This window comes from Cavia porcellus, unplaced genomic scaffold (genome assembly GCF_034190915.1).
Source record: "Cavia porcellus strain 051 isolate PalLab524CR breed Dunkin Hartley unplaced genomic scaffold, mCavPor4.1 scaffold_17, whole genome shotgun sequence".
In the NCBI taxonomy this organism is placed as follows: Eukaryota; Metazoa; Chordata; class Mammalia; order Rodentia; family Caviidae; genus Cavia; species Cavia porcellus.
In genome coordinates this window covers 20077276-20100696 of record NW_026947500.1, presented here as the reverse complement: position 1 = coordinate 20100696, position 23421 = coordinate 20077276, and the positions used below count along the sequence as shown (strand labels likewise).

Sequence of the window (23421 nt, the reverse complement as noted above, 5' to 3'; positions counted from 1 at the left end):
AGGCAAGAAGTTCGCACTTAATTAACTTGTCATCTTACATCAGCCCAGCATCCTGCACGAGAATCTGAGTCCCAGCAACTGTGTGATCCACACAGGAGCTGGTTTTGGCTGCTGTCTGGCTCCAGGCAGAGGAGGTGCAGTCTGGCCTTTTCTCTGGGGTTCTTCCTGCTCTTTGATGTTTTTCTCAGGAGAAATCCATAGTAGAAATGTCCTCATGCTACCTTTGAAGAATCCTCTCGAAAGAACTAGTTTCTTTCGTAAAAGGATCCAAAAGTGTTTCTCTCAAAGGTGTCTTCTATTCTCCAGTCCTGGGTGGGTGTGGAGGTCGCAAGGTACTCACAGTTTTCTGCAATGGGTCCCTGCTGGCCTCACCCTTTTCAGCCAGGGCAGACACCTTGCTTTCTGTCTTCTGTGTTGATGGCGCTGGATCGTGGGCTTGTGCTGCCCCAGGCTCCTCTCTCTGTCTGCCTTTAGGTCACCTATCAGCTGCAAAGAGGCCTGGTCCCAGGAGACACACTGTGGAGCCGGCCCTGGGATGTCACAGAAGGCAAATCATCTGCAGCTTGGCATGCATCAGAGGACAAGTCTGGAAACTGCAGAGGCAGGGCACAGACCTGAGACTGGTTCACTGACTTCATCTCCACTCTGTGCTGAAGCACATTCCCGATGCCTGGCTGAAGCCATCGCTCTCCTGCCTCTGGGACCACACATGCTGTAAGCAACATCCAGGACTTCTAGGGTGCCTCTGCTGGTGCCCAGGATGCTTCTGCTCTCGTGGGTTGTGCCACTGAGACTGTGAGTCAGTTGCTGGGAAGGCTGCCTGCTGCCTTGTGCAGCTGGAGGGGCCATTAAGGGTCCCTGGGCATCACAGAGTGGGGGAGGAGGGGATCCCTGTTAGGGCCCTCTCAGTCTCCCTCCACACAGTTGGAAGGACAAGGAGTCTGTCCAGTATAGGGACAGTAGAGGACTTTGGATGGGCAAGCAGACTACAGAAGGGCTGGGGTGGAGTCTGTTTCCCTGGAGGTGGTTGATGGCTCTTAGCAGCTTGAGGGGAGGCCCCACATGTGTGTTACCCAAACCCTTTTCCTGTGCACCTCCAGGGTCTTCAGAGTACATGAGTTTAGAGAGGGCAGCCTCTGAGAGGGGCCCTTGCAGGCTTTCTGACTGCTGAAGATGACATCTCTGGTATGCATGTGGTGGGAAAGGCTGCATGGACAGAAAGCCAGGACCGGCGCAGCCTCAAGGGGATCAGCCCCTGCTGGATCTGCCTGGACTTCACAGCCAAGTGCACTTCCAGCATGGCCACTAGCTGACTGTCATTTCCTGCATCCTGGTCTGTGGGATTCATCATGTTTCTTGCTGACTGTGCAGAAATCTCCCGTGGAAAGGGTACAGAGGCCCTTTCTGAGAACATGGGCCTGTCCTCTGTGGGACTACGGCCCACATTCCTGTCCCAGGCCCTGCCTGCCCGGGCCTCTACCTCCTGCCCACCCTCGCTGCAGGCAGCAGTGCTCATGGAGCAGCACTCGGAGGGGCTGCATTTTTCCTTCGCCTGGCATGTGAGAGCTACATGACACTGAAGTTGGGTGAGCTCTAGAGGTTCTGGGATCCTGCGGGCCTGGTGCCCATGGTGTTGATTGAGCACCTTTTGAATGTGTTGCTCCAGTAGTTTCCAGTGCTCCGGGCTGAGTGAGAAAGCCATAGGAGGGATGGCAGTGGCCCAGTGGTTTGGGGAAAGACTGGGCATCCTGCAGTCCTCCTGCCAGCCCTGGACCGTGGATAGTGAAGGCCGTTTATGCTGGGTCTGTGTCTTTAATGTGGGCCCACCTGGGTGTTGTATTTCAATAGGGATCAGGTGCTTTGGATTATTATGGGGTGTAGACCAAACTGCTCCAAAGTCCCTCACGTGGGCTACGCAGTGTGGTAGGACAGATTGGGGGAAAGACTGGAGATGGGCCTGAGTCAGGACCTGACCTGGAGGAGGGGGCTGGAATCCAGCTGTGGACAGAATCATGGGTGGGGCTTGGGGGTCCAGATAGGACAGGGCCTGTGGGGGAATTTTATCCTGCCCTTGAGCTGGAGGAAGAGTTGAGATTTTGTTGAATAAGAATGGCGGAGGCTGTAGAGGAGATGGATTCTGCGAGATCCAGGCATCAGCCACCAAAGATTCGCTGTGCAGAGAGGGCAGACCCCAGAACAGCTGGTTCCATTTCTGCTCAAAGTGGATCCCCGCAGTCTTAGAATGTGAGAGCCGATGAGGACCGAGCTGCTGATCTGGCTTCTCTGTAGTGTCCCACCAGGGTTGTGGGGTTGTGGCAGGATCGGAGGGACATGGCGGGGAGAAGGTGTGTGGAAGTGGGCAGGGTGAAATTCTTTCCAGGGGAGGCAGGGATTCTGGCAGCTGAGAGGCTGTAAATGATGTAGTTGAATCCCCAAAATCCGAGGAGGTTGTGGACCAGCCTGATGATGCAGAGGAGGCCAGAGGTGGAAGGTGCTGAGTGAGAGGAGGGGAGTCAGCCTCTGCTGAGGACAGAGTGGCAGAGTCCTCGTGCTCCCTGTATGGCTGTGGGGCTGTGGCAGGTTTTTTCTTGCACACAGGAGGATGACATTGTGGATGTGAGGGCTGCTGAGGGCTTCCTTGGTCAGGAAGCAGCTTCTTGAAGCTGTAATAAATAGGAGGCTTGTCTGCACCCATGGATGGGGACCATCTCAGGTGGACCACAGCCCCTCCACGGCCCCATCCTCACGGCCTCCTGTTATCCCTCACCCAGGGCCTTAACATCCCCCCTCCCAGCATCCCTACCTCCCAGGTGCTTCTTGATGACACCACAGGCCTTTGTAGGAAGGAAGAAAGGGAAAATTTTTTACCTTTTCAGAAGTGATACTAAGGTCTTATCCAACTTCCCATAAAGCTGGCAATCTTTGAAAGGTGGGAAGTAGGACCCTGGGTTATAGAGGGTGAAGGGTAAGGAGGGGATTGAGATTTTTATAGAAGGTTGAAGGCAATGTTTCCTTAGAGGACACCATAGGAGACTCCAGAGCCCAGGCATCACTGCCCAGTGTCCTCTGGCCCTGGCTGACCATGGTCACTTGGTACACGGACAGGCAGCACTTAGTCACTACAAAGTGCTTCCACATCCTTCCCCATCCATGGTCCTCACAAGTGTGTTGTGCTGGGCAAATGAGGTCATCTCATCAGGAATCAGCCTCAGCCAGCTGTCACAGCTGGGCCTCAGTTTGACCAGGATGTCTAACTCCTAGTCCAAGCTGCTTGGCTCCACTGCTGCCTGCAGTGACCTCTAGTGGGCATCTCCTTCCTGTGACCCAGTGTTTTGGGGTTCAGGAGCAGAGCAGATGGAAGACAAGGCACCAGAAGAACTTTGGAAGGCGTACACCTTCATTACACTAGTGGGGTAAAGGGAATCTCAGTACCAAATCATCAGTAGTGAGTCGGTGTTGGGTTTTATTTGCACAGTTCTGCAAGCTGAAAGTACAAAACTGGCGTTGATACCCTGTAACGGGGGGTTAGGATTGTGGTGAGCAGAATCAGAAAGGTGAGAAACCCACAGCTCAGACCCAGCAAGCAGAGAACGATCCGCTCTCCTTCTACCAGGGTTCACTTTCTTTTCTTTACCTGGGCCAGTCTGCCCTTGAGGACTTGGAAGCAAGTTTGTGTAGTCAGATACACTGTCCCGCTGAGTTACACTGATGGTCAAAGTTGCCCCTGGCATGGGGGCTGTCAAGGCTTCACTGAGCTCTGTGGCTTTTTAGTTATGGGAGCAGGCTGTGCTTCCCAGTCCCATCCTTGAGTGGTTTTAACCATAAAATTTTTAAAAGTTCCTTTACATTCCAAATTGCCTTTGTACCTGCACAGGTTCTTTCTGAGCAGGGACCCTTAGAAGCGTCCCCTGCTGACCGCCTTCCCTGGAGCCTCCTCTCAGGGCTCAGCAGCTGAATCCTGAGAGCCCGGGCCTTGGTCCCTGGGGACAGCAGTCATGTTGGCTCTGGGGCCGCAGGACCGGAAGGCAGAGCCTCACCTGTGAGCGCGCCAGTCCTCTTCCTGCTCCTGTTCTTCAACCTCATCCGCACTGGACGCTGAGAAAGAGGGAAAGTTGTGAGGGGCCCAGGCCTGGTTCTCCTCTCTCAGAGAGGCTGTGGACCCTCATATTTATGAACATTGGGAAGCTGACATGGAATTAATAGAGCCTGTGTTTTTTTCACTTGCTCATTTTTAAAACGTATTTAAAGATTGTTTTTGTCGTCCTTCTCCCAGAAACACACACAAGACTTTGTGTGTGAGATTCAGCTTGGTACCTTCACTCCCCTCCTGGACTCATTTCTAAAGCAGCGTCTCTGCTGTCAGCTGGGATTCTGGGTGCACAGGCTGCTCCAGCCTGTGACAGGAGGCCTGAGCTCAGAGCCCTCAGTTCTGCCCAGCACAGGGCAGAGACTGGATCCTGACACTCAGGACCTTTCCCTCCCCAAGGCCCCCATCTCTCAGGAATCCTGGCATCCTCCACTGAGTCAGGGCATTCTCTTTTACTCTGGCCAGCAAACCACATGTGGTCTTAGAGCATCAGATAGATGCTCTGCTGCTTCTGCCCTGGCCCAGCTGTCCCTGATGAAGGTTGCGTTACTCTTTCCTGAGATTTTCTCTTCTGCATTCTCATTCTTCTACATTGGAAAGTGAACCCTGGTAGAAGGAGAGCAGATCGTTCTCTGCTTGCTGGGTCTGAGCTGTGGGTTTCTCACCTTTCTGATGGTTCTAGTTCTCCTGAATGGTGGCAAGGATGGTTCAGCCGGGAGCCAGGGCAGTAACAGGAGGTACAGCCCCAGTCCACACACAAAGGCGAGGACCATGTCCATGGCAAATATGGTGGAGCTGGGGCTCAGCCACATGGTGTTAAGGCTTTTCAGAGGAGAAGGTTCTCCATCATCTGAATTGCAGTGTTGTTCTCAGGCAACTGAGCCCTGAGGGTTCTGTCTGGAAGCAGGGAGGGGTCCCAGGCCTGCATCACAGAGCTGTGGCCTCCTCATCACAAAGGGCTCCTGGGCTGGAGGAGGGGCGGGGATAAGGGACTCAGCCACAGCCCTCCCCTCCCCCACTCTCCAGCACAGGCAGTGCTGTCCTGGCCTGGGACCTGCACACATCTGAAGCCCAGGATCTCATTATCCTCAGCTCCTGCTTCCCATTTAATGTCTTTGTCAGGTCATAGCAGTGAGAGAACCGAAATATCTCACATACTTATTTTTGTGAATTCTGAATACTTAGCAGAACTTAAGGAGAGACTTAGCCTTTCTCTCTCTTTCTCTGTAAAATTCCAGCTGCAGGCAAGCCAGTCCCCAGAGCACTGTGGTCCTGGGCTTTCCTCCCTGGTAAGGGAGACTGGTCAAGTGTTCTCCTGTAGGAATCTCCTCCTTCAGAGGGAAGGGGCTGTAAACCAGCCTCAGGTCCCGGAGAAGCACAGGAGTGTTTTCTCCTCAAGGCTAAGATAGTCTCAGCTTCTAAGATTACTAAGTGCATTTCTTTTCCTTCTGTGTTTCTATTTCTTGACACCACGAAATGTGTAAAAGGGCCTCCTCTCCTTGTGTCAGGTCCAGCCTAGTTTTCAGTTTTTCTGGAGACTGGAATAATGCACCATTAAAGAGTGTTCCTGAGAATTCCTCCTTGGTCTCTCCATTTCCTTGTAAATCCAGAAACATACTAAGTGTTAAAGTTTTGTTCCCTTTTCAAAGGGCCCTTAATACATAAAATTAGTTATTTGAAATGTATAATTTTAAGTATAAAATCATTTTTTATGTATTTAGTGTGTATAATTCTGTGCTTAATAAAGCTTCAACTGCTCAAAGACTTGGTATTACTACACACATACACTGGGACTCACACACACTCCACATACACATGACATCCTTTAATAAACCAGTGTTTTCAAATTCAGAAGTAAATCTTTTGTTCATTGGCCACGCTATTGTAAGATAGATAGCTTTTCACCTCAGAGTGGCTGATAAAAAGTAACACATGTTGTCAGGGATATGGAGAAAAGAGAATACTGATGTACTGTTTTGGGGCTATGAAGTAGCACAGCCCTTATGAATTGCAGTATGTGAAATTGCCAAAGTTGAAAACTAGATTTACCTTATAATTCATGTATATATCACTTCTGGGCACCTATCATCTGAAGGAATAATTACATGCCCATGCTTATTGTGGCAGTATTTAGGACATCTAAGTTATTACATCAAACTTGGTGGTCATCAATGGGTGAATGAATAAAATATGGTATATACACACAAAAGAATCCTGTTCATTCATAAAAATAGAACGAGGCCCTACACTGACCATAGGGATGTAACTGGTGGTCATTATGTTAAGTCACACATGCCCGGTGCAGAGTACCAAGAATTGCATGTTCTCTGTCACATGTGGAAGTTAAGAAGGAAAATAAGCTGGGTGCAGGATCCTGATTGCTAGAAGTTGAGAGATGGGGAAAGTGGACTGAAGGGGAACTAGACTGGATCAGTTCATGCTGTATGCGTATATTGAAATATCACATTGAACTTCATTAATATTTCATGGTAATTAACAAATTAATTGTTCTTATAGTTTTTTAAATTCTTATCACAGTGATAGTGGCCTCATAAAATAAGTTTGAAAGTCCTCTTCCATTTTCAGAAAAGTACATGGAGAATATTACTTTTATTTGAAATGTTTGGTAGAATCCACCATAATAGCCATCTGCTCTTGGACTAATCTTTTTTGGGAAGCATTTGATTCCTGATTCAATCCTGTGACTTACTCTTAATCTCTTTAGGTTTTTACTTTCATGTTTGAGTCTTGAATAGTGCATATTTCTAGAAATTTTACCATTTCTTCTAGGCTATCAATGTGGTTGGTATATAATTGAACAGAGTAGATTGCAATGCTTCTAGTATGTCTATGATGTCAATTATTACAGCTCTCAGTTCTGATTCTATGTAGTTGAATGCAGTCCTTTTTTAAAATATAGCTAAGGTTTGTCAATATTGAGCATTTTTTAGCATAGTAAGTTTTATTAATCTTTTTTCTTTTTTTTCTAGTTTGTGGATCATCTCTTTGTGCTCTGCTATTATCTGTTTTTCTTCTGTTTATTTTGGGTTTAATTCAGCCTTTTTGTTTGTTTGAGGTTTAAGGTTTGATGATTTACCTGAGATCTTTTTCATCTTGCAGACATTCATTCATGTAAACCTCCTTCTTAGAACTGCTAACTGCATTTCATGAATTCTGAGTTTTGGTTTCCTCTTTGTTTTGTCCCAAGGTACTTTATTTCCCCATAGTTTTTTTTTTCCTTGACTTAGTAGTTATTCAAGAAGGTGTGTTTTAATTCCCAAGTATTTGTGAATGTCTCAATTTTTCTCCCATTTGTTGCTTTCTAGTTTTATACCTGTGTGGCAAGAACAAATACATGATGCTATTTCATTTTTTGGAAATTTAAGACTTGTTTAGGGTCAGCATGAATCTTCACTAGATGATATCCTGTGTGTGCTGGGGAAGAATTGCTATTTCTACTTTTGTTTGTAACAGTGTGTAGATGGCTGTTAGCTCCATTTGATCTGTAGTGTTCTTCAAGTTGTAACAGTGTGTAGATGGCTGTTAGCTCCATTTGATCTGTAGTGTTCCTCATTGATTTTCTGTGTGAACAGTCCATCCATTATTGAAAGTCTGGCATTGAATTCTTTTGTCATTGTACTGCTGTTTCTCCCTTCAGAACTCTCCATGTTTGCTTTATATATATTTAGGTGTCCAATGTTAGGTGCATATTTGTATATTTTGTAATTATTATAGTTATATTCTCTTGATGAGTTTTCTCTTGTGTCATTATGTAATGAGCTCCTTTTTTCACTTGTTACAGTTTCTGTTTTAAAATGCATTTCGTTGGATTTGCAAATTGATATTCTTGCTTTGTTTTTTGGGTCCATCTCTTCATTTTCAGTCTATGTGTGTCCTTAAAGGTGAACTGAGGTTTTGTAGGCAGCATATTCTGGGGCCACCCTTTATTCATTCAGCAAGTACATCTTGTGATTGATTGACTGATTCCATTAACATTTAAACTAATTATCAATGCATAAGAATTTTGTATTGCCTTTTTGTCATTTTCTGGCTATTTGTCATCTCCTCCTTCTTTTATTCTTCTCTTTCTGTCTTTCCTCTGTGACTTTTACAGTAGTATATTTTTATATCTTGGGTATATTTTTTGAGTATGTATTACATTTTTGTGATTATGGTAAGACATATAAAATGAGGTACAAATGTCTATTTTAAGTGGATAACAACTAACCTTTGATTCTATAGAAAAATTTGCCATTATCGCTCCCAACTGTGATGTGTTCTGTCATGTTGTTCATGGTTGGTATTGTTTATTGGGTAATCAATAGCAAATGGTTGTTGCTATAGCTATAGTTAACACATTTGTCTTTAAACTTTTATACCAAATTTAAGTATTATTGTAATGTACTTTTCTAATCAGTATGGTGTCACCTGTCTGCAATTTCCATACTCTGGGTGGCTGAGGCAAGAGAATTGCAAATCTGAGTACAATCCGGGCAACTTAGTACCTCAGCAGGATCCTTTCTCAAAATAAAAAGTGAAAGAAAAGAGAGAAAGAATGAAAGAAAGGAAATGAAAGAAATAAAAGAAGTGTTATAAACATAGCTCAGTGTAAAAGACCCTGGGTTCAATCCTTAGTTTTATAGAATACTTCTATGTATTATGCATATGACTTATTATATACAGTGTAGCACATATATTTTAAAAGATAACTTTATGTTTACAGTTTCGTATTACTGTATAGTCTCATCTCATTTGTGGTTGATGAACTCACATTATCATTTTTTTGTACAGCATGTATAATATTCATAACTACCCTGAGATTTTTTTGGGTGTGTATGTGTGAGAATTTCCTGATGTCCTGTTCAAAGCAATTAAGGGAGATAAAGAAAAGAAAGCATCTAAATTTGGGAAAATAAGTAAATAGTTTGAAGGTGATCTTATATATACAAAATTCTAAAGACTCCAAAAAAGAGAAAACTAATAAATTTGGTGAATTTTCCCCATATATGATTAGCATGAAAATATAAATTCATATTTCTGAACAATAACATTGAGTTAAGCAAAAAGGAAATCAATGATCCCATTTGTGATGATGATATATCAGTGAGTTGAATTTGTAGAAACAAATTTATTGAGAGATGTAAGATAAATATGCACAGAAAACCATGATGTTGGTAAGTTGATAATTGCGTTTTCAATCTTATTAACTGATGTTGGGTATTCAGAATTTTCTTACCTTCTTAGTTCAGCTTTGGCAATTCACATGAATCTATCCATCTAGGAATCCATTATTTCTTCTGTATTTTTCTTCCTATGAGAGTAAATATTTCTGAAGTAGGTATGGATCATCTTCTGAATTTTCACAGAATCTGTAGTGATTTCACCCCTTTCATTCCTCAGTGCATGAATCTGAGTCTTTCCTTTCCTTTTTTGGTAAAGTTGGCTAACAGTATATCAATTTTACTTATTCTTTCGAAGAACACATTCTTCTATTTATTAATTCTTTGTATTGTTTTCTTCGCTTCTATTGTGTTAATTTCTGTTCTGATCTTTATAATTTCCTCCCTTGTATGGCCTTTGGGTCTTTCTTGCTCTTTTTCTAGAAGCCTGAGGTGTAACATTTGGTTGTTTATTTGTGCTCATTCTATTTCCTGATATGAGAATTTTCAGACTCTTTTCTTCTTCTTTGCCTCCTGGCTCTTCACTGTGCAGCATTCAGAGTCCAGAGCAAATCTCACCTCTTCTGACAGACCTTCTTAGAGCCTGGGAAGTAACCTCTCCTTGTGCTTATCCCAGCATCTCCTGGAACATCTTTAAATCACTTATGACTACTTGCCAAGTTGAGTGGTCTGCACATGGCTGAATTTTCTTCCAAGATGGGGAGTTTTGCGAAGCCAGCAGCATTTTAGGAGGTAAATGATTGTTGACAATTGTGTTCTTGCTCTGTCTTTAGATATATAAACTGTTGAGAATAGAAAAGATGACCTGAGGGAATCACCAGAAACAGCAGGGCTCTACTCTTTCCAGCTTCAAAAATGAAAAACACAAAGACTGCTTTTAGAAGAGAGCCCCTGAGCACCATGTTCCAGAATGGTGGAAGCTTAGCAAATTTGTTACTCAGAATTGGATTCAGAGTGCCCAGCAATACAGGCACTCTACCCCTATAACCAAGAGAGAGATAAGCCTGCTTACTGTTTCATGGGGCAGCAGACCTTGACATCATCCTTGTGATGCTGGTCTTAGGTGCACACAGAATGGAACTGAGTTGTGGGTTTAGGAAGGCTTCCACCCAAGTTTCAGAAGGCTTGGGAGGCCAGGCAATGTGCTCCTCAGAGGGCAGTGCATGAAGTTGTGGTGGAAACCCCAGAATTTTGGAGAAGCCAAGAATGCAGATTGTTGAAGAATAGCTGCAAAGACTGAGCAAATCTAGTCAAAATAAAAAAGTCATAGAAGCTACAAACACCAGAAATACCATAGGGCCAGAACCACGCAAGCCTTTTGTAGTTCATCTCTTGCCACAGATTGCTTCAGATACTGTATATGTGACCACAGGACTTAATGCTTGCCTGGCTGGATTTTGGACTTGCTATGGTCCCATTCCTTTGTATCCTCCTGTTTGTAAGTTTAGAATGGAAATACCTACCTTGTGCCATTGAATGTTGTATTTTTAAACTTTCTTTTAATTTGTACAGGGGCTCACAGCTAAGAATTTGCCTTAAATCTCAGAGGAGACTTGGGACTTTTCAACAATGATTAGGCTGTTAGGACCTTGGCAACCCTAGGGATGGACTAACTGACTTTTTCAAGAGTCTTTGGGAGATGAAGGTTTGTGTCTAGACGTCCCCGCAAACTGTCTTGAAGTCATACAGGGCAGGCTTTTTTATAGGTAGCTGAATCGAGAGTTTGTAATTGATTATAGTCAATGCTGGGATTAAGGGTTCTGGAATTAAAGGTGGGCTCACTGACTGCACAACCCTAATCCCAGCAGTTGAGATAAAATAAAATGGGCAGAAACAGGCATGCCTCCCTCTCTGTCTCTCTCCTGCTGCTTTTGCTGTCTCCCATTGCCATGAATTGTTGCCCCTCTGCTATGTGCCACCCTGCCTTGGAGCCAGCTGATTATGGACTGGAATCTCTACAACTGTGAACCAAACAAAACTTTCCCTCCTTAAGTTTGGATGTTGGGGATTTTTTCCCAGCAAGAGAGAAAAGTAACAGGCACTCTTGCTACATACTCTGTCTCTTCATTGCTGTGCCTAGTGAATGTTAGGCCAGCATGCTGGAATAGGATTTGACAAATACACTGAGTCGTGATAAATGTTTCTGCATGTTCTTCTTTCCTTTGCTGTTGTGTTCAAAAGTATAGAAATAGATTAATCATAACTCAAGGGATCATGATAAGCCTAAAGTTAAAAGAATCAGCTAGAATTATTAAGTAAAAATGATACATCAAAGTTGACATAATAATAGAGAAAATAAACCTTTCCAGGAATCACTGAAGCACAGGATGTCATGTGGGATGTAGTAACACACAGTGAGCATCTTGATGGTGAGATCAGGTGTTAAAAGAGTGGTGGAGCACGCTGTGACTATTAATCTCTGTAGGTTAGTGACTATTAGTCTCTGTAGGTTACACTGGTCTTTGAGGAAACTGCAGCTGACATTTGAAGAAATAAAAATACTATTTCATGACTGACTAATAACCCATAAAAGAATCAATATGTTCTTCAGAAGTTTTTAAAAAGTTGTATCAGTGAGCATACATGTCATTTGAATTTTAGGTGCACTTCTGGGTAACTGTCGTAACTACACACACTATCCCCTCCAACCCATGCTAAACTTTACAAAGGATCTTCTTATCGGGTTCACAATGAACTCTTCCCTCTAGTCCTACTTTGGGTTATATCCAGTCAGTGAGAGAGGAGTAGGTATATCTGTAGGATGCTAATCCTTGATATGAACCACCTACCACACCCACAATATCAGAGCCTAACATTGTTCTACAGCTGAACTAATCTCTTTCTTGACAATTGCCTGTGCACATTTTGTCTGCTCTTGCTTAATCTGTAAAATTTAGTATTTTACTTTAGATGACATTTGGCCATTGCATTCAGTAGACATCTTTTAAATACAGAGCCATATATTGTATAATCTTGCAAGATAAATTTTGTTACCTCTTGTTAGTAAATATTTATGTAGAAATTGTGCCTAAATTTCTATAAAGGGTCATATGCCTCTCAATATTTCACTTTCTTTCAAACACATTTTTAGTGTACTGGATTTTAGCTGCTACCCTGGATAGAGACCCACTCTTTGGTCAGTGACATAAAAGTGCAGTTGACTTAACTTTCAGGATTGTTCCTTACCTGACTTTGTCCAGTGTTCCTGTAATAGTCCAGCAAACATTGCCCAGGAATAGGCCTTCAGTCTCTCAGCATATCACAGTCAATCAGAGGAGACAAGAGTGCAAATGGGTGACTAAAATGATGGGCTGGAAGCACTGCGAGTCCAGACCAGACATTCTGCCACCAAAGAGAAGCTTTATTGGGCAGGGCGGACTGTCTTGCAGACCAAAATAGCTGCTGTTTGGCTTGAGGAGAGAGTTTTTTAAGGGTTGTTCGGGGGAGGGATCTGTGTGTGAGCCAGGTGTGAACAGTAGAGTGTGAACAGCAGTCGTCATTGGGTATCCACCTGGGCAGGGTTGACTCTTGCAGTTGGAACAGGTCTGGGAAATTTCTTTTCTTTTTTTTTTTAATTTTAATTTTTATTCTTTTATTGGTACCAGGGATTGAACTCATGACCACACACTTGCAAGGCAGGCGCTTATGCCACTGAGCTAAATCCCCAGCCCCTGGGAAGTTTCTTTTTTTGCAACCCAAGTGAACAGGGCTCCAGGGGCAGGCTCACTCTTTGTCCCAGCCTTTTTTTTTTTTTAGGAATCCGGCAACGGTATCTTTTTGGCTGCTTTAGGCTATCTTGGGGCGAAGTGGGAAGGCTATGCTGGGGGTGTAGGGTCACCGTCGGGATCAGCTGTGGGCACTATCTGATAAGAGAAGTCAGGGAGGATCATCTGGTTAAGATTTTTTTTCTGGTGACTTTTGTGAACATGTCACAGACTAGGGAGATGAGATATGGCATGAGCACGAGCATGACACAGAGGCCTGCAAGGGGACCCAGGAGTGGTGAGAGCCAAGAGAGGAGCCCAACAGAGGAACCAAAGGGGGAGGCAGTTAGTGAGGTGGTGTGGGCAAAGGGCTGGAGAGGTTTAAAGCTGGGATAGTTGTGATTGCTGAGGGGGGAGGCAGATCCAGCAACCTGATGTGTTGTAGGTGGGGTCTGAGAGGAGATATAAGATTTCTGGGGTGGTTGGGTTACAGAAATATGGGGGTGCTGAGAGAGCCTGAGGGTGACTGAGACAGATGGCAATGAAATCTTAGCAATCAGGGTGTGAGGGAGTAGTGGAAAATGTGCCTTTAAGGTCTAATACAGAAAAGTGAGAGATACATGTAGGAATATGAGACAGTATAGTGTAAGGGTTTGGCACCAGTGGGTGAATTGGCATTATTGCCTTGTTACTAAGTTCTGGGATCTTGGACTAGGTGATAGGAGCCATTGGATACTGTAGAGTCAATGAGGGAGGAGAGAAGGGGGTGGTTTGAGTCAGTGCATGACAGTTGGGATTGAAGTATGAGAGCTGTGGGGAGAGAGAGTATGAGAGAAATTGAGTTTTTGGAGTGGTTTTTTTTTAATCAAAAAGAAGTACAAGACAGGTTGGGATAATAAGACAATTGTATATAAACAAAGGGACCAACTATGGAAGCCACACGTGGTATTCTTCAAACTACCTGATATCCTGCTCTCCTTTCTCAGGGTCACCACACATTGCCTCTGGTAAGTTTTGACAACTTGTCTCATGATTTGCCTCTTTTTGACTTGTGTTAGTTCTATGGTACCACTTAAAAGTTCCACACAACTTCTCGATTCTACCACCTATGAGAGTTCCTTTGAGTAGGAATCTTGTCATAATTCACTGTGCAGGAAGACTCCTTCCCTTCATGTTTATTAATAACCTTGTCTGAATACATTGAGCTGAAGACATACGTCAACTGTGAGACACGGAATTCCTTCTTTCTTCCAGGCAAATATTTGGCACATAGGAGATTCAGGGCCCCTAAAGATAGAAATAGACTCCTCTATGCTTCTCCCTAGGACCCCAGTATCAATTAAAATTCAAGGACTCGAGTAACCCTGTCCAACAATGAATAATTTATGAGATTAAAGCCTTCTAGTCCATACTTTCAGTTTATCCAATGTGCCCATTCTGGCTGTCGAAAAGCCAAATGGAAAGGCATACCTGTTAGCTTGTGATTTGAGATTTGTCAAGAAAGTTGTCAACCTGAGTTTTCCTTTTGATATGTGATTCTAACATTATCTTTTCTGCCATACTTTCCAGTTCCTGGAATTCCATAATAATTAATTGGCATTTAGTGTTTTTCAGTATTCTCCTTGTAGAGAATCTCAATACATGGTTGCTTTTACTTGGTGAGACCAACAATATACTTGTACTTTAGTATGGCAAGGATTTATATTCTCAGGCATCTTGGTAGAATTTTGACCTGGAATGTTCCATGTGTTAAAAGCTTGGCACATGTGTTCAAGAATTTGTGCCCAGATTATGGCATTATTGGGAAATGGTAGTGCCTTTAGGAGGTGGGGCCTAGTGGAAAGAAAGTTATTTTGGGTGTATTCTTGAAGAGGATTTTGCTACTCCATCCTCTCCCTGGTTCTGTAGTTTTTTTCACGGGTGCTGTAAGGAGAACAGACTTTCTATATACCACATGTTCTGGCTATGGTGTACTGGGCTAATACTGGCCCACAGCAACAAGAACAGGGGGTCATGGACTGAGAATTCTGAAACTGTGGACCAAAATACATCTTTTCTCTTTTTAATTTATCACAATTATTTGTTACAGAAATGGAAAACTGAGTAACACATGTCTTGAATACCAACTTGAAAGACTTACAATTCTCAGGAAACTCCAGTTTAATTCAGTGTACAAATAGTACACTTTTATGCTCCCTCTTGGGCCTGAACGCTTTCTTACAACATTAGTAAAAAAGGACCACAAGATAGCCAGAGGCAGAATTCAATTCTGCCTATCTAGTTTTTGCATCATGATATCTTAGCTACAGGAAACACTGCATCCCAGACCGAGCCTCTGTCAGTCAGCATCTTCCTTTTCCTGAAACAAACAGCTGAAATGAACTTTCGACTCTAATTTCCCTTATTTCAGGTGCTTTGCCCTGTCACACCTTAACTGAAGACCCATCCAAAGACACACTGGCTGGACCGCCCGCCATCCCATGTGTTAAAAGGACTCAAGAGTTCTCTGTGTTCACCTCTCAACCATAGACTATGCAGTTCCCCTACCTTTCCCCTTGTTCAGCAAGCCTTCCAGTGTGCTGCCTGAGCCACAATCTGGTGGTGGTCACGCTGACATCTGTGGTGCCCACCTGTCCCTCCTCAGCACCACCCTGCTCTTCTCTGCACCACCAGCCTGTGCAATCCCTTCCTCCTCCACTATCCCTGAAGCCAGGAATTTGACAGAATCTGCCTGTTGGAGCAAAGATACCAAGTGGCATCCAGGAAAGGACAGTCCCTCATGTCACAAGTTGGGCAAGGAGTGGAGATGAAGGCGTGAACAAGACCCTCTCAGCCTCCAGATGATCATCCACCAGCTGCAGCAACACCCTCCTCTCATCCCAAAGCTGTTATCAGTAGCTTACAATCATCAACATGTGCTCGCCCTAATTTTCATGGTTTCTAAATGCTTAGATTATTTTCCCTGCTGAAATGCCTCAGTTACATTGGCCGTGAGGATTTTTCTAGAGTAATTCTTCCCTGCTTTTACCTCTAGTAAGAGAAGATTGCATTTCAGTGGAAAAATTACGTAGGAAATAGGAAGAGACATTTGCAGAGATTCTATTCCCTTTACCACTCTCAGTCATTCTAGTGTTATAGAAAGAGCCAGCAGTGTCCTCAAGGTCAAACTGGCTGAATGCGTTTATTATTGTAATGATTACCAACCGTCTACCTTCACACAACACTATCATTACAGGAAAGCCCATGAAAATGCCTTCTTAGGCCTCATTAAAGTTTCCAATAACTCAGTCCAGCATCTTCAGATAGTTTCAGGGGTTAAATCAATACACATAGTCCAAGAATCAACAAGCCAAGACTGCCTATTTCCTTGAGCTCTTTTATTAGTCTTTATTTGATTGTAAGTGCTCTGGTATTTTGGAAATACCACCAGTAGAAAATTAAACTTGAGCCATGTTGGAAGGGACCTCAATATCGCTTTATTCATTGCTAAACTTTGGGTCCAGGTTTCTCAGTTAACAAAATACAAGACCTGTTCATTATTGGAAGAACACTTCGATGCTGGACCTTAGGCTAGGATTCTGTGGAGAACCTCCAAGTAGAGCCCAGCCAGAGACAGTCATCCACACCTAGGACTGCAGGACAAGTAGATGTTTCGAGGAGGAAGTCAGCCCCTGCCCCAATCATGAACAAAGTCCACCTACACTCACCTTTGTTGCCAGCATACATTCTCCTACTCTTTTCGAATCCCTGGAAATGTCCTGTCTCCATCCTCAGTAATGCTTCTTCCTTACTATGCATGCTTCCTCCTCCTTAATGTGATTCCTCCATGCCGTTTGCTGTCCTGTATTTTCCTGTCTTGACTGTAATTCACGCTCATGAAATGACCATTGATTATTTTCTCAGCCTAGGGAAACAAGCAGCCAGTGAAACTAACCAAAGTGTTTGTTGGATCTGTGGTCCTGTTCTTCAGCTTGCTGTCACTCTAACAAAATACCTGAGATAACCAAATTACAAAGAGGAACAGTTAATTTGGACTCACATTTTGGATGTTACAGTCCATGATCAGTTGGCTTCGCTGTTTTTAGGCCCATGATGAGGCAGCACATTATGGTAGGAGCACATGACAGAGAAAACCTGCTTGTATCATAAGCCAAGGAGCAAAAGAATGGAAGGGGAAGGCACTGGGGTCCCCTAATTACTGCCAAGGCCATACCCTCAAGGAGTAAGCACTTCTGTCAGGAACCACCTTTTAAAGTTTCTACCACTTCCCTATAGTGCTATCCTGTGGAACAGGACTTTAACACACTCACTTTGGGGCGACACTGAGCGCGCACATTATAGCAATGCCTATACTCCATTTAATCTTAAGATTGACATTTTCTTAATTATTGTCTTTTTTATGCTTTAGATATACAGAGCCAGCTAGTTCTTCTTTTGGGAAGATGTTGAGCAATGCCTTAAAAGCACTTGGAACTCAAGACTTTGATGTGGCCTCTTGAAGGAGTTTGCTTGTTGTTTTTTGGTACTGGGGATTGAACTCATGACCTCGTGCTTGCCAGGCAGGTGCTTGTGCTGCTAAGCTAAACTCCAGGCAAGAGTTTTCTTTTTCACTAGAAATCAATCTAATAAATGGTTACCATTTAGGACACAGTAAATGTCCCATGTCACTGCTGCAAGAAATTCTTTTTCATGCAAAGATCAAACTCCCTTTAAAACCATTCATTTGACACCCATTCAATGTCATTATTATAGGAAATTATTTGATCAAGCATAAATATTTTTGGTGGACTGAAAGATCAGACCAAAGAACTTGATGGATGAAAATACTCAATAGTACATGGGTTATGGGCTCCCTTAGCCTTCTACTCTGAGTCAGCTCTTTGAGCCTTTGTTGCAACCACTGGAAGCAACAACCATCATTATTACATGTTAAAGGAATTTTATGTCATTTGTGGTTATAAAATATGCAAAAGTGCAGAGGCAGCCCAGTGCACAGGCTGTTATGTGAGTTGTCCCCCACTTCCACATCCCATTCTTTTTGTCTGTTACCTGAATTCTCTGTCTCTTTCCTTCTTCTCCCCAGTGGGGTATTGGTGATTGAACCTAGAGCTTTCAGACTGACCTAACATCCCAGCCCTTTGTATTCTTTATTTGTTGTTTTGAGATCAGGCGTCAAGAAGCTGTTAAGTTTCCCCAGCTGGGGTTGAACTTGTGATCCTCCTGCTGTGGCCTCCCAGAAGGCCGATATTACAGGCATGTATTACCATGCCTGGCTTGGTCTCTTTTTGAAAATCTTGCTTACCTTTGTCTTCTTGGAACTAAGCTCAGTGTATCCTGGAGTTTCTATCTCCTACTGCAGAAATGCAAATAATACCTGTGCTACTGTATTTAAAAAGTATCTGGTATTATTTTTATTTGACATTGCCTAGGAGCAGCAGTAGCAGAGGGTAAATGTGGCAAAAGATAAGGACCTCAGACTCTGGCCCCAAATTCAATTAAGGGAACTCCTGTATTGCCTTCATAAGGTTCTGGGACTTTGCTAAGAGTATGTTAGACTGAGCAAAAAGAAAACCCAGAGACTTTTAAGTGTCACATCTTCTCTTTCCACAACTTCACCAGTGTGTAATGACTCTGGGTTAGAAGCCAGATTGTGTTGCAAAAAAAGATTTTGTTCCTTTCTGGGAAGTTAGTTTATTTAAAATTGATGAATTGACATTAATCTCAAGGCCAGGGACTTAGTTAAAAGACTTTGAGAAGTCTTTCCCATGAATCTATAACTCTGTGATCAGCTTTTTACTGACTTATTTCTTGAACTTCAGTGAGCTCATTAGTTTAACTATAAGTCTTCCAGGAAGAGAAGTCAGTGATCTCAAAAGGAAAGAAAAAGTCCACCCTTTAAACAGCCTCCTGCCAAGAATGTGCTGGTTATTTTTATTTTTTTTTCCAACCACCTGTGAGTAGAGCACTGACTACTCTTTCAGTCTTCTGTTTTTCTTTCTAGTAGTTCCCTCAACCCATCACTGACCACATCATGTATTTCCATGGATTGAACACTTCCTTGGTATGAACAGTATGGTATAATTCTCTTGAATTAAAGTTAAATTTACTCAATTATGAGACTTTATATTTTTACTCAAGTATCTCAAGTACATTTTGAATATGAAGTACATATTATATGCAATGTTGACTAGAAATATAATGTTACTAACAAATTCTACAAAATCTGCTTTAACCCTGCAAATGTGAACATTTAATTTCTTTTCATATACAAAGTATATCTGATATTTTGAAAGACTATTAAAGAGAAGATTATTTAAGCGTATTTGAATGCAAATTTTATGGCTTATGGGAAGAATCATGCTTATGATAAATTGAATGTATAACATTGCTTATGCTTTTTGTTAATGGGAAGGTTCAGTTCTTCAAGAAAATAGCACATATAAGTAATAGACATTACAATTCTAACAGGTAATATTTTTTGAGCAAATACCTGGAACCAAGCACTGTTCAAAACAGGTCACTCGTGGTCATAAAAATATTACCAATTTAATTGTCCCTTTGAAGTATGGGATGAAATGAGAGATGTAAAAAAAGGGTTAAATATGGTCTTTTACTATGTCGGTTATTTGTATTATAGTACCACACATAGGAACTTTATATTGGAAATAATTTAAGAGTTATTGGTTTGTGGGTGCTTTCTTAAGCTCCCAATTTAGGGATCAAATTGTGAGTCACTTTTCTCTTTAGTGAAGTTATACTGCAATTTAGAAACATGAAAAATATTTCCTTATTTCTTAATAGTGGAAAACATGAAAAGTATTTCCATGTTTATTAATAGTTCTAAACCCTTAAAATACTAAAAATTCACCTTTGATTGTTGACTCAAATCAAATCATGTAGTTTAAATATTTAAATTTCAAACAAGTTATCATTTTTATTCTTTAAATTATAAATGATATGTTTTAGCTGCAGATTTGTCATGGCAATCCCCACCCCTCCAATAAAAAACATGGGGATGATAAACAAGTAGAGAGTTCTCTGCTTGTGAACCAGTTGGGCTGTTGGGACCCAGCTTCCAATGTGGGCCACTGAGTACCCACCATGGAGTTGTCCTAGCCAGGGCCTTGTAGTCGCCAGCCCAGCTTACACCAGTTCCAGGCAACCAGAGATCTGTCTCCAGGAAGGACTCCAACTCCCTGTCTGACTAAACATTTCCACTGGTTTTATTGGGGTATTAACCAGTAGTCACTGGAAAACCTGATCACTGCTTTCAGAGTCACAGCTTTTCTAAAAACTTTTAACTAGCTGGAAGAATACACACTTTTCTTACATGTTTGCAACGGGACAGAGAAGGAGTGTATGTGTGTATGGTCTAGTCATTCTGCCATACTTATCTCCATAGAAAAGGTGGGTCTCACGTTGGGCACCAAAGATGTAACCAGTTCCCTTTGGGTTCTTGTTCTGAGGTGGTACAGAAAGGCATGACAAAGTAACAAGCACCAGTGGAAAATGAGCAAGTATATGTCTTATCAGAAAGAACAAGAAGAAAAGCTCCTGCTGTCAGGAGGGGTTCTGAAAGGGATTCCATAGATATTTAAGTTCAGGACCTTTTATGCAGTCTCTGGAGTGAAAGCAGTATAGGAAAACATAAAAGAATGCAAGGATGCTACTTGCTGTTTGCCACTACCAGACTTTTGCTGTCCAGAAAGCTAATTGTATATATTATGTATCAGTGTTTTCAATAATGGGATTATTGTTGATTAAATAAGCTACTATCATTGTACCTTATAACACACACATATATAGCTATCTGCAATATATAGACCTTAGACATATAAAATGATAAAAAATTTTTGTCATTAAATTTGGTCTTGTTTAAAACTTGTTTTACATTTTTGGCTTTGATTAAATAAACATTTTTTGTTGTATAATGTGATAGCCTTATATATTGAGTAGTTAGTTTATTTGTGGTCATTAGTGTGGTTTCTAAAGCTTATTAGAGGTCTATAAATGTCCTTAATACTTGCCAGTATAGTTACAGCCTAGAAAACCAATTATAAGATTCTAAATTTTGCCCTGAGTAAAAATTAGATTTAGCTAAAGATTTCTAATTATTGCTAACCTCATTATATATTAAATGTGTTCCCCAAATGTATATACCTTCTAGAACACAGAATTTGAGAAAGGCATCATACTGATGATCTCTAGACTAAAGTTGTCCATGATAATGGACTTTTTCAGCTTCATGTGTATGTGATTGTTATATAATTGTGTATATGATTATTATATGAATGTGCCTAAATGATACATAGTGCAGTCAATGTTACTTTACAGAGTAAAGACTGGGCAATAGCTATTTACAGTATATAATACAATAATAAACAAGTATATTCTACTTAAAACAATACTTTATAAAAAGAAAAGGGAGGGGATAACAATTTTAGATAAAATTTCTTTGTCATTTAATATTTTATAATTAAAGGTGATTTTATACTAAAATTAAAATTTAAGTGTATTTCAAACATAGTAACAAGAATCTAATAGTTCTAGTATAATAACGTCATAATAGTTAAGCTGAGGTGCTTGAGTTTAAGTTTCTTAGTAAAACCATAACTGTTATCTGTTAACATTCTATAGGAATTTGACTTTTAATATAATCATAATTTATAAAAGAAGTAGCAGTTCTCTGGCCATACTTTATATTTCAAAGTGCTTGCTATCCAGATAAGATTATGATAGTTAAACCTACAACTCTCAAGTCAGTATTAGTTTAACTGACCTGGACATTCAACAATTAAGGCTTAGAGACAAAAGCTAAAAAATAAAAATAAAAAATATAAAAATAACTGGGCTAAGAGGACAGCTGACATTTTGGCCCTGGGTCAACAGGGACCCAGAACATGAGGGAACCTCTCTAAAGGCTCCTACAGCTCTGATGAGTCACTCATCCCCCAAGCAGGGAGTTATTGGACCCAAGAGTACAGAAGTCAACCAGTGTGTGTTGTGCTCAAAGGAGGATCACTGAAGAGAGGAATGTCTTCAGGTGGTCAAGCTGAGACCATACGACCCAGCCTAACGGATGACCCTGAGAGGGGAACTCAGAGGCTGTGTACACAAGGAACCTAAATTGACCTTGAGCTACCTCAGTATCTATATTGATATTGATATCAATATAGATTAATTTTGATTAACACAGGTCTTATTGTAATTTAGTCTTAAACACCCAGCAGGAAACTATAACCAAAATTACCTACGCTGGATATATAAAAAGTAGGCTCCAAATACTGCACCATACCCTGCTAGCAGTCCCTGGCTGTGCATGTAACTTATAGACATATAAAATCTTAATTACCAGTCTAAAGTCGATGTCAGCTAATTCTTGTTTTTCTTAATCCTTGTGCCAATGATGGAGAACCTTTTAGAGCTTTCAGTGATAGCAAACAGCGCATGTGCATGGGTTTGACGCCATTGCTTTATGCCATTCTCCAATGGAAAGATTAATGTGTTGCTTGACTGGACCCAGCAACATGGACCCAAAAGCATTAACAAAGATTCATTCTGGATGTGTGAACAATTGCTCACTTCTAGTCCATCTGGGCCATCATGATGGATCTTTCCTCTGCAGAAAGATGATTGGATGAAGCTTCAAATTTTTATAGAACAGCTATGAAGTACAGCGACCATTTTAAAGCTCACTACCAGGTTTTAATATCTATCACTGGTCAACAAACGAGACTTTTCATTAAAAAGCCATGAAAATAATTTTCTCTAGCCATAGTTAGTAGTCAGATATGGAAATATAGAGGCCCTAATCTATCCAAGACTCCTAATATTTCCATGATGAAAGATAATCATCAGTTATAGGTAAATACTTTCAGGTCTGGGTTGAAACTATTTGGCTGATATTTACTATGGGGCAGCTTAGGTGACTAGCACCCCTTTGTTGGGAGCCAAAATACCATACTTACGATATATAATCAATGTCACCAGAAATATGTGTGTAACGACACGGTTTGTTAAGAGATACTGATTTTTTTTGCTATTGACTGGAGACCAAGAGCTGGGATAACATGGCCAGCCCCAACTGGTACCTAGTGGCTCTGTGGTACGAACCTATGGCCTTGGTTGTCTAAAAGGTGAGTAGGAAGCTGTACATAAGTATATCCATGGGTCCAAGGGCACTGGGGTAAAATCACAAATCAACCAGCTAACTTCTCAGTCTTGTGGTATCGATGGACCAGTTCAGTTTTTCACTGGTATGATCATGCGGCTGCTTATCCTTACTTTCCACATAGAATTTGAGGATGTAATAAGACATGCTGAATCTCTTACCAACATACAAGAAGCTCTAAATGGCACTGCCGAGGGTATTTCATTACTAAACTCAGGAGAAAAATGAGAAAAGTCATTCTACAAAACCCAAAGGGCCCTAGATGTTCTAACAGCAGCA

At 41.9% G+C, this 23421-nt stretch overlaps 1 protein-coding gene and 1 long non-coding RNA gene across 3 annotated transcripts in view; both read left to right on the top strand.

The window, feature by feature from the left end:
• Positions 1–23421, top strand: part of LOC100725022 (contactin-associated protein-like 3) — a 233507-nt gene that overhangs the window by 42561 nt on the left and 167525 nt on the right. The gene's annotated exons all lie outside the window — the stretch shown is intronic.
• LOC134470864 (uncharacterized) lies at positions 2–20902 on the top strand. The gene is made up of 2 exons (XR_010040054.1): positions 2–714; positions 15382–20902. It is a non-coding gene; the product is annotated as an uncharacterized LOC134470864 (long non-coding RNA).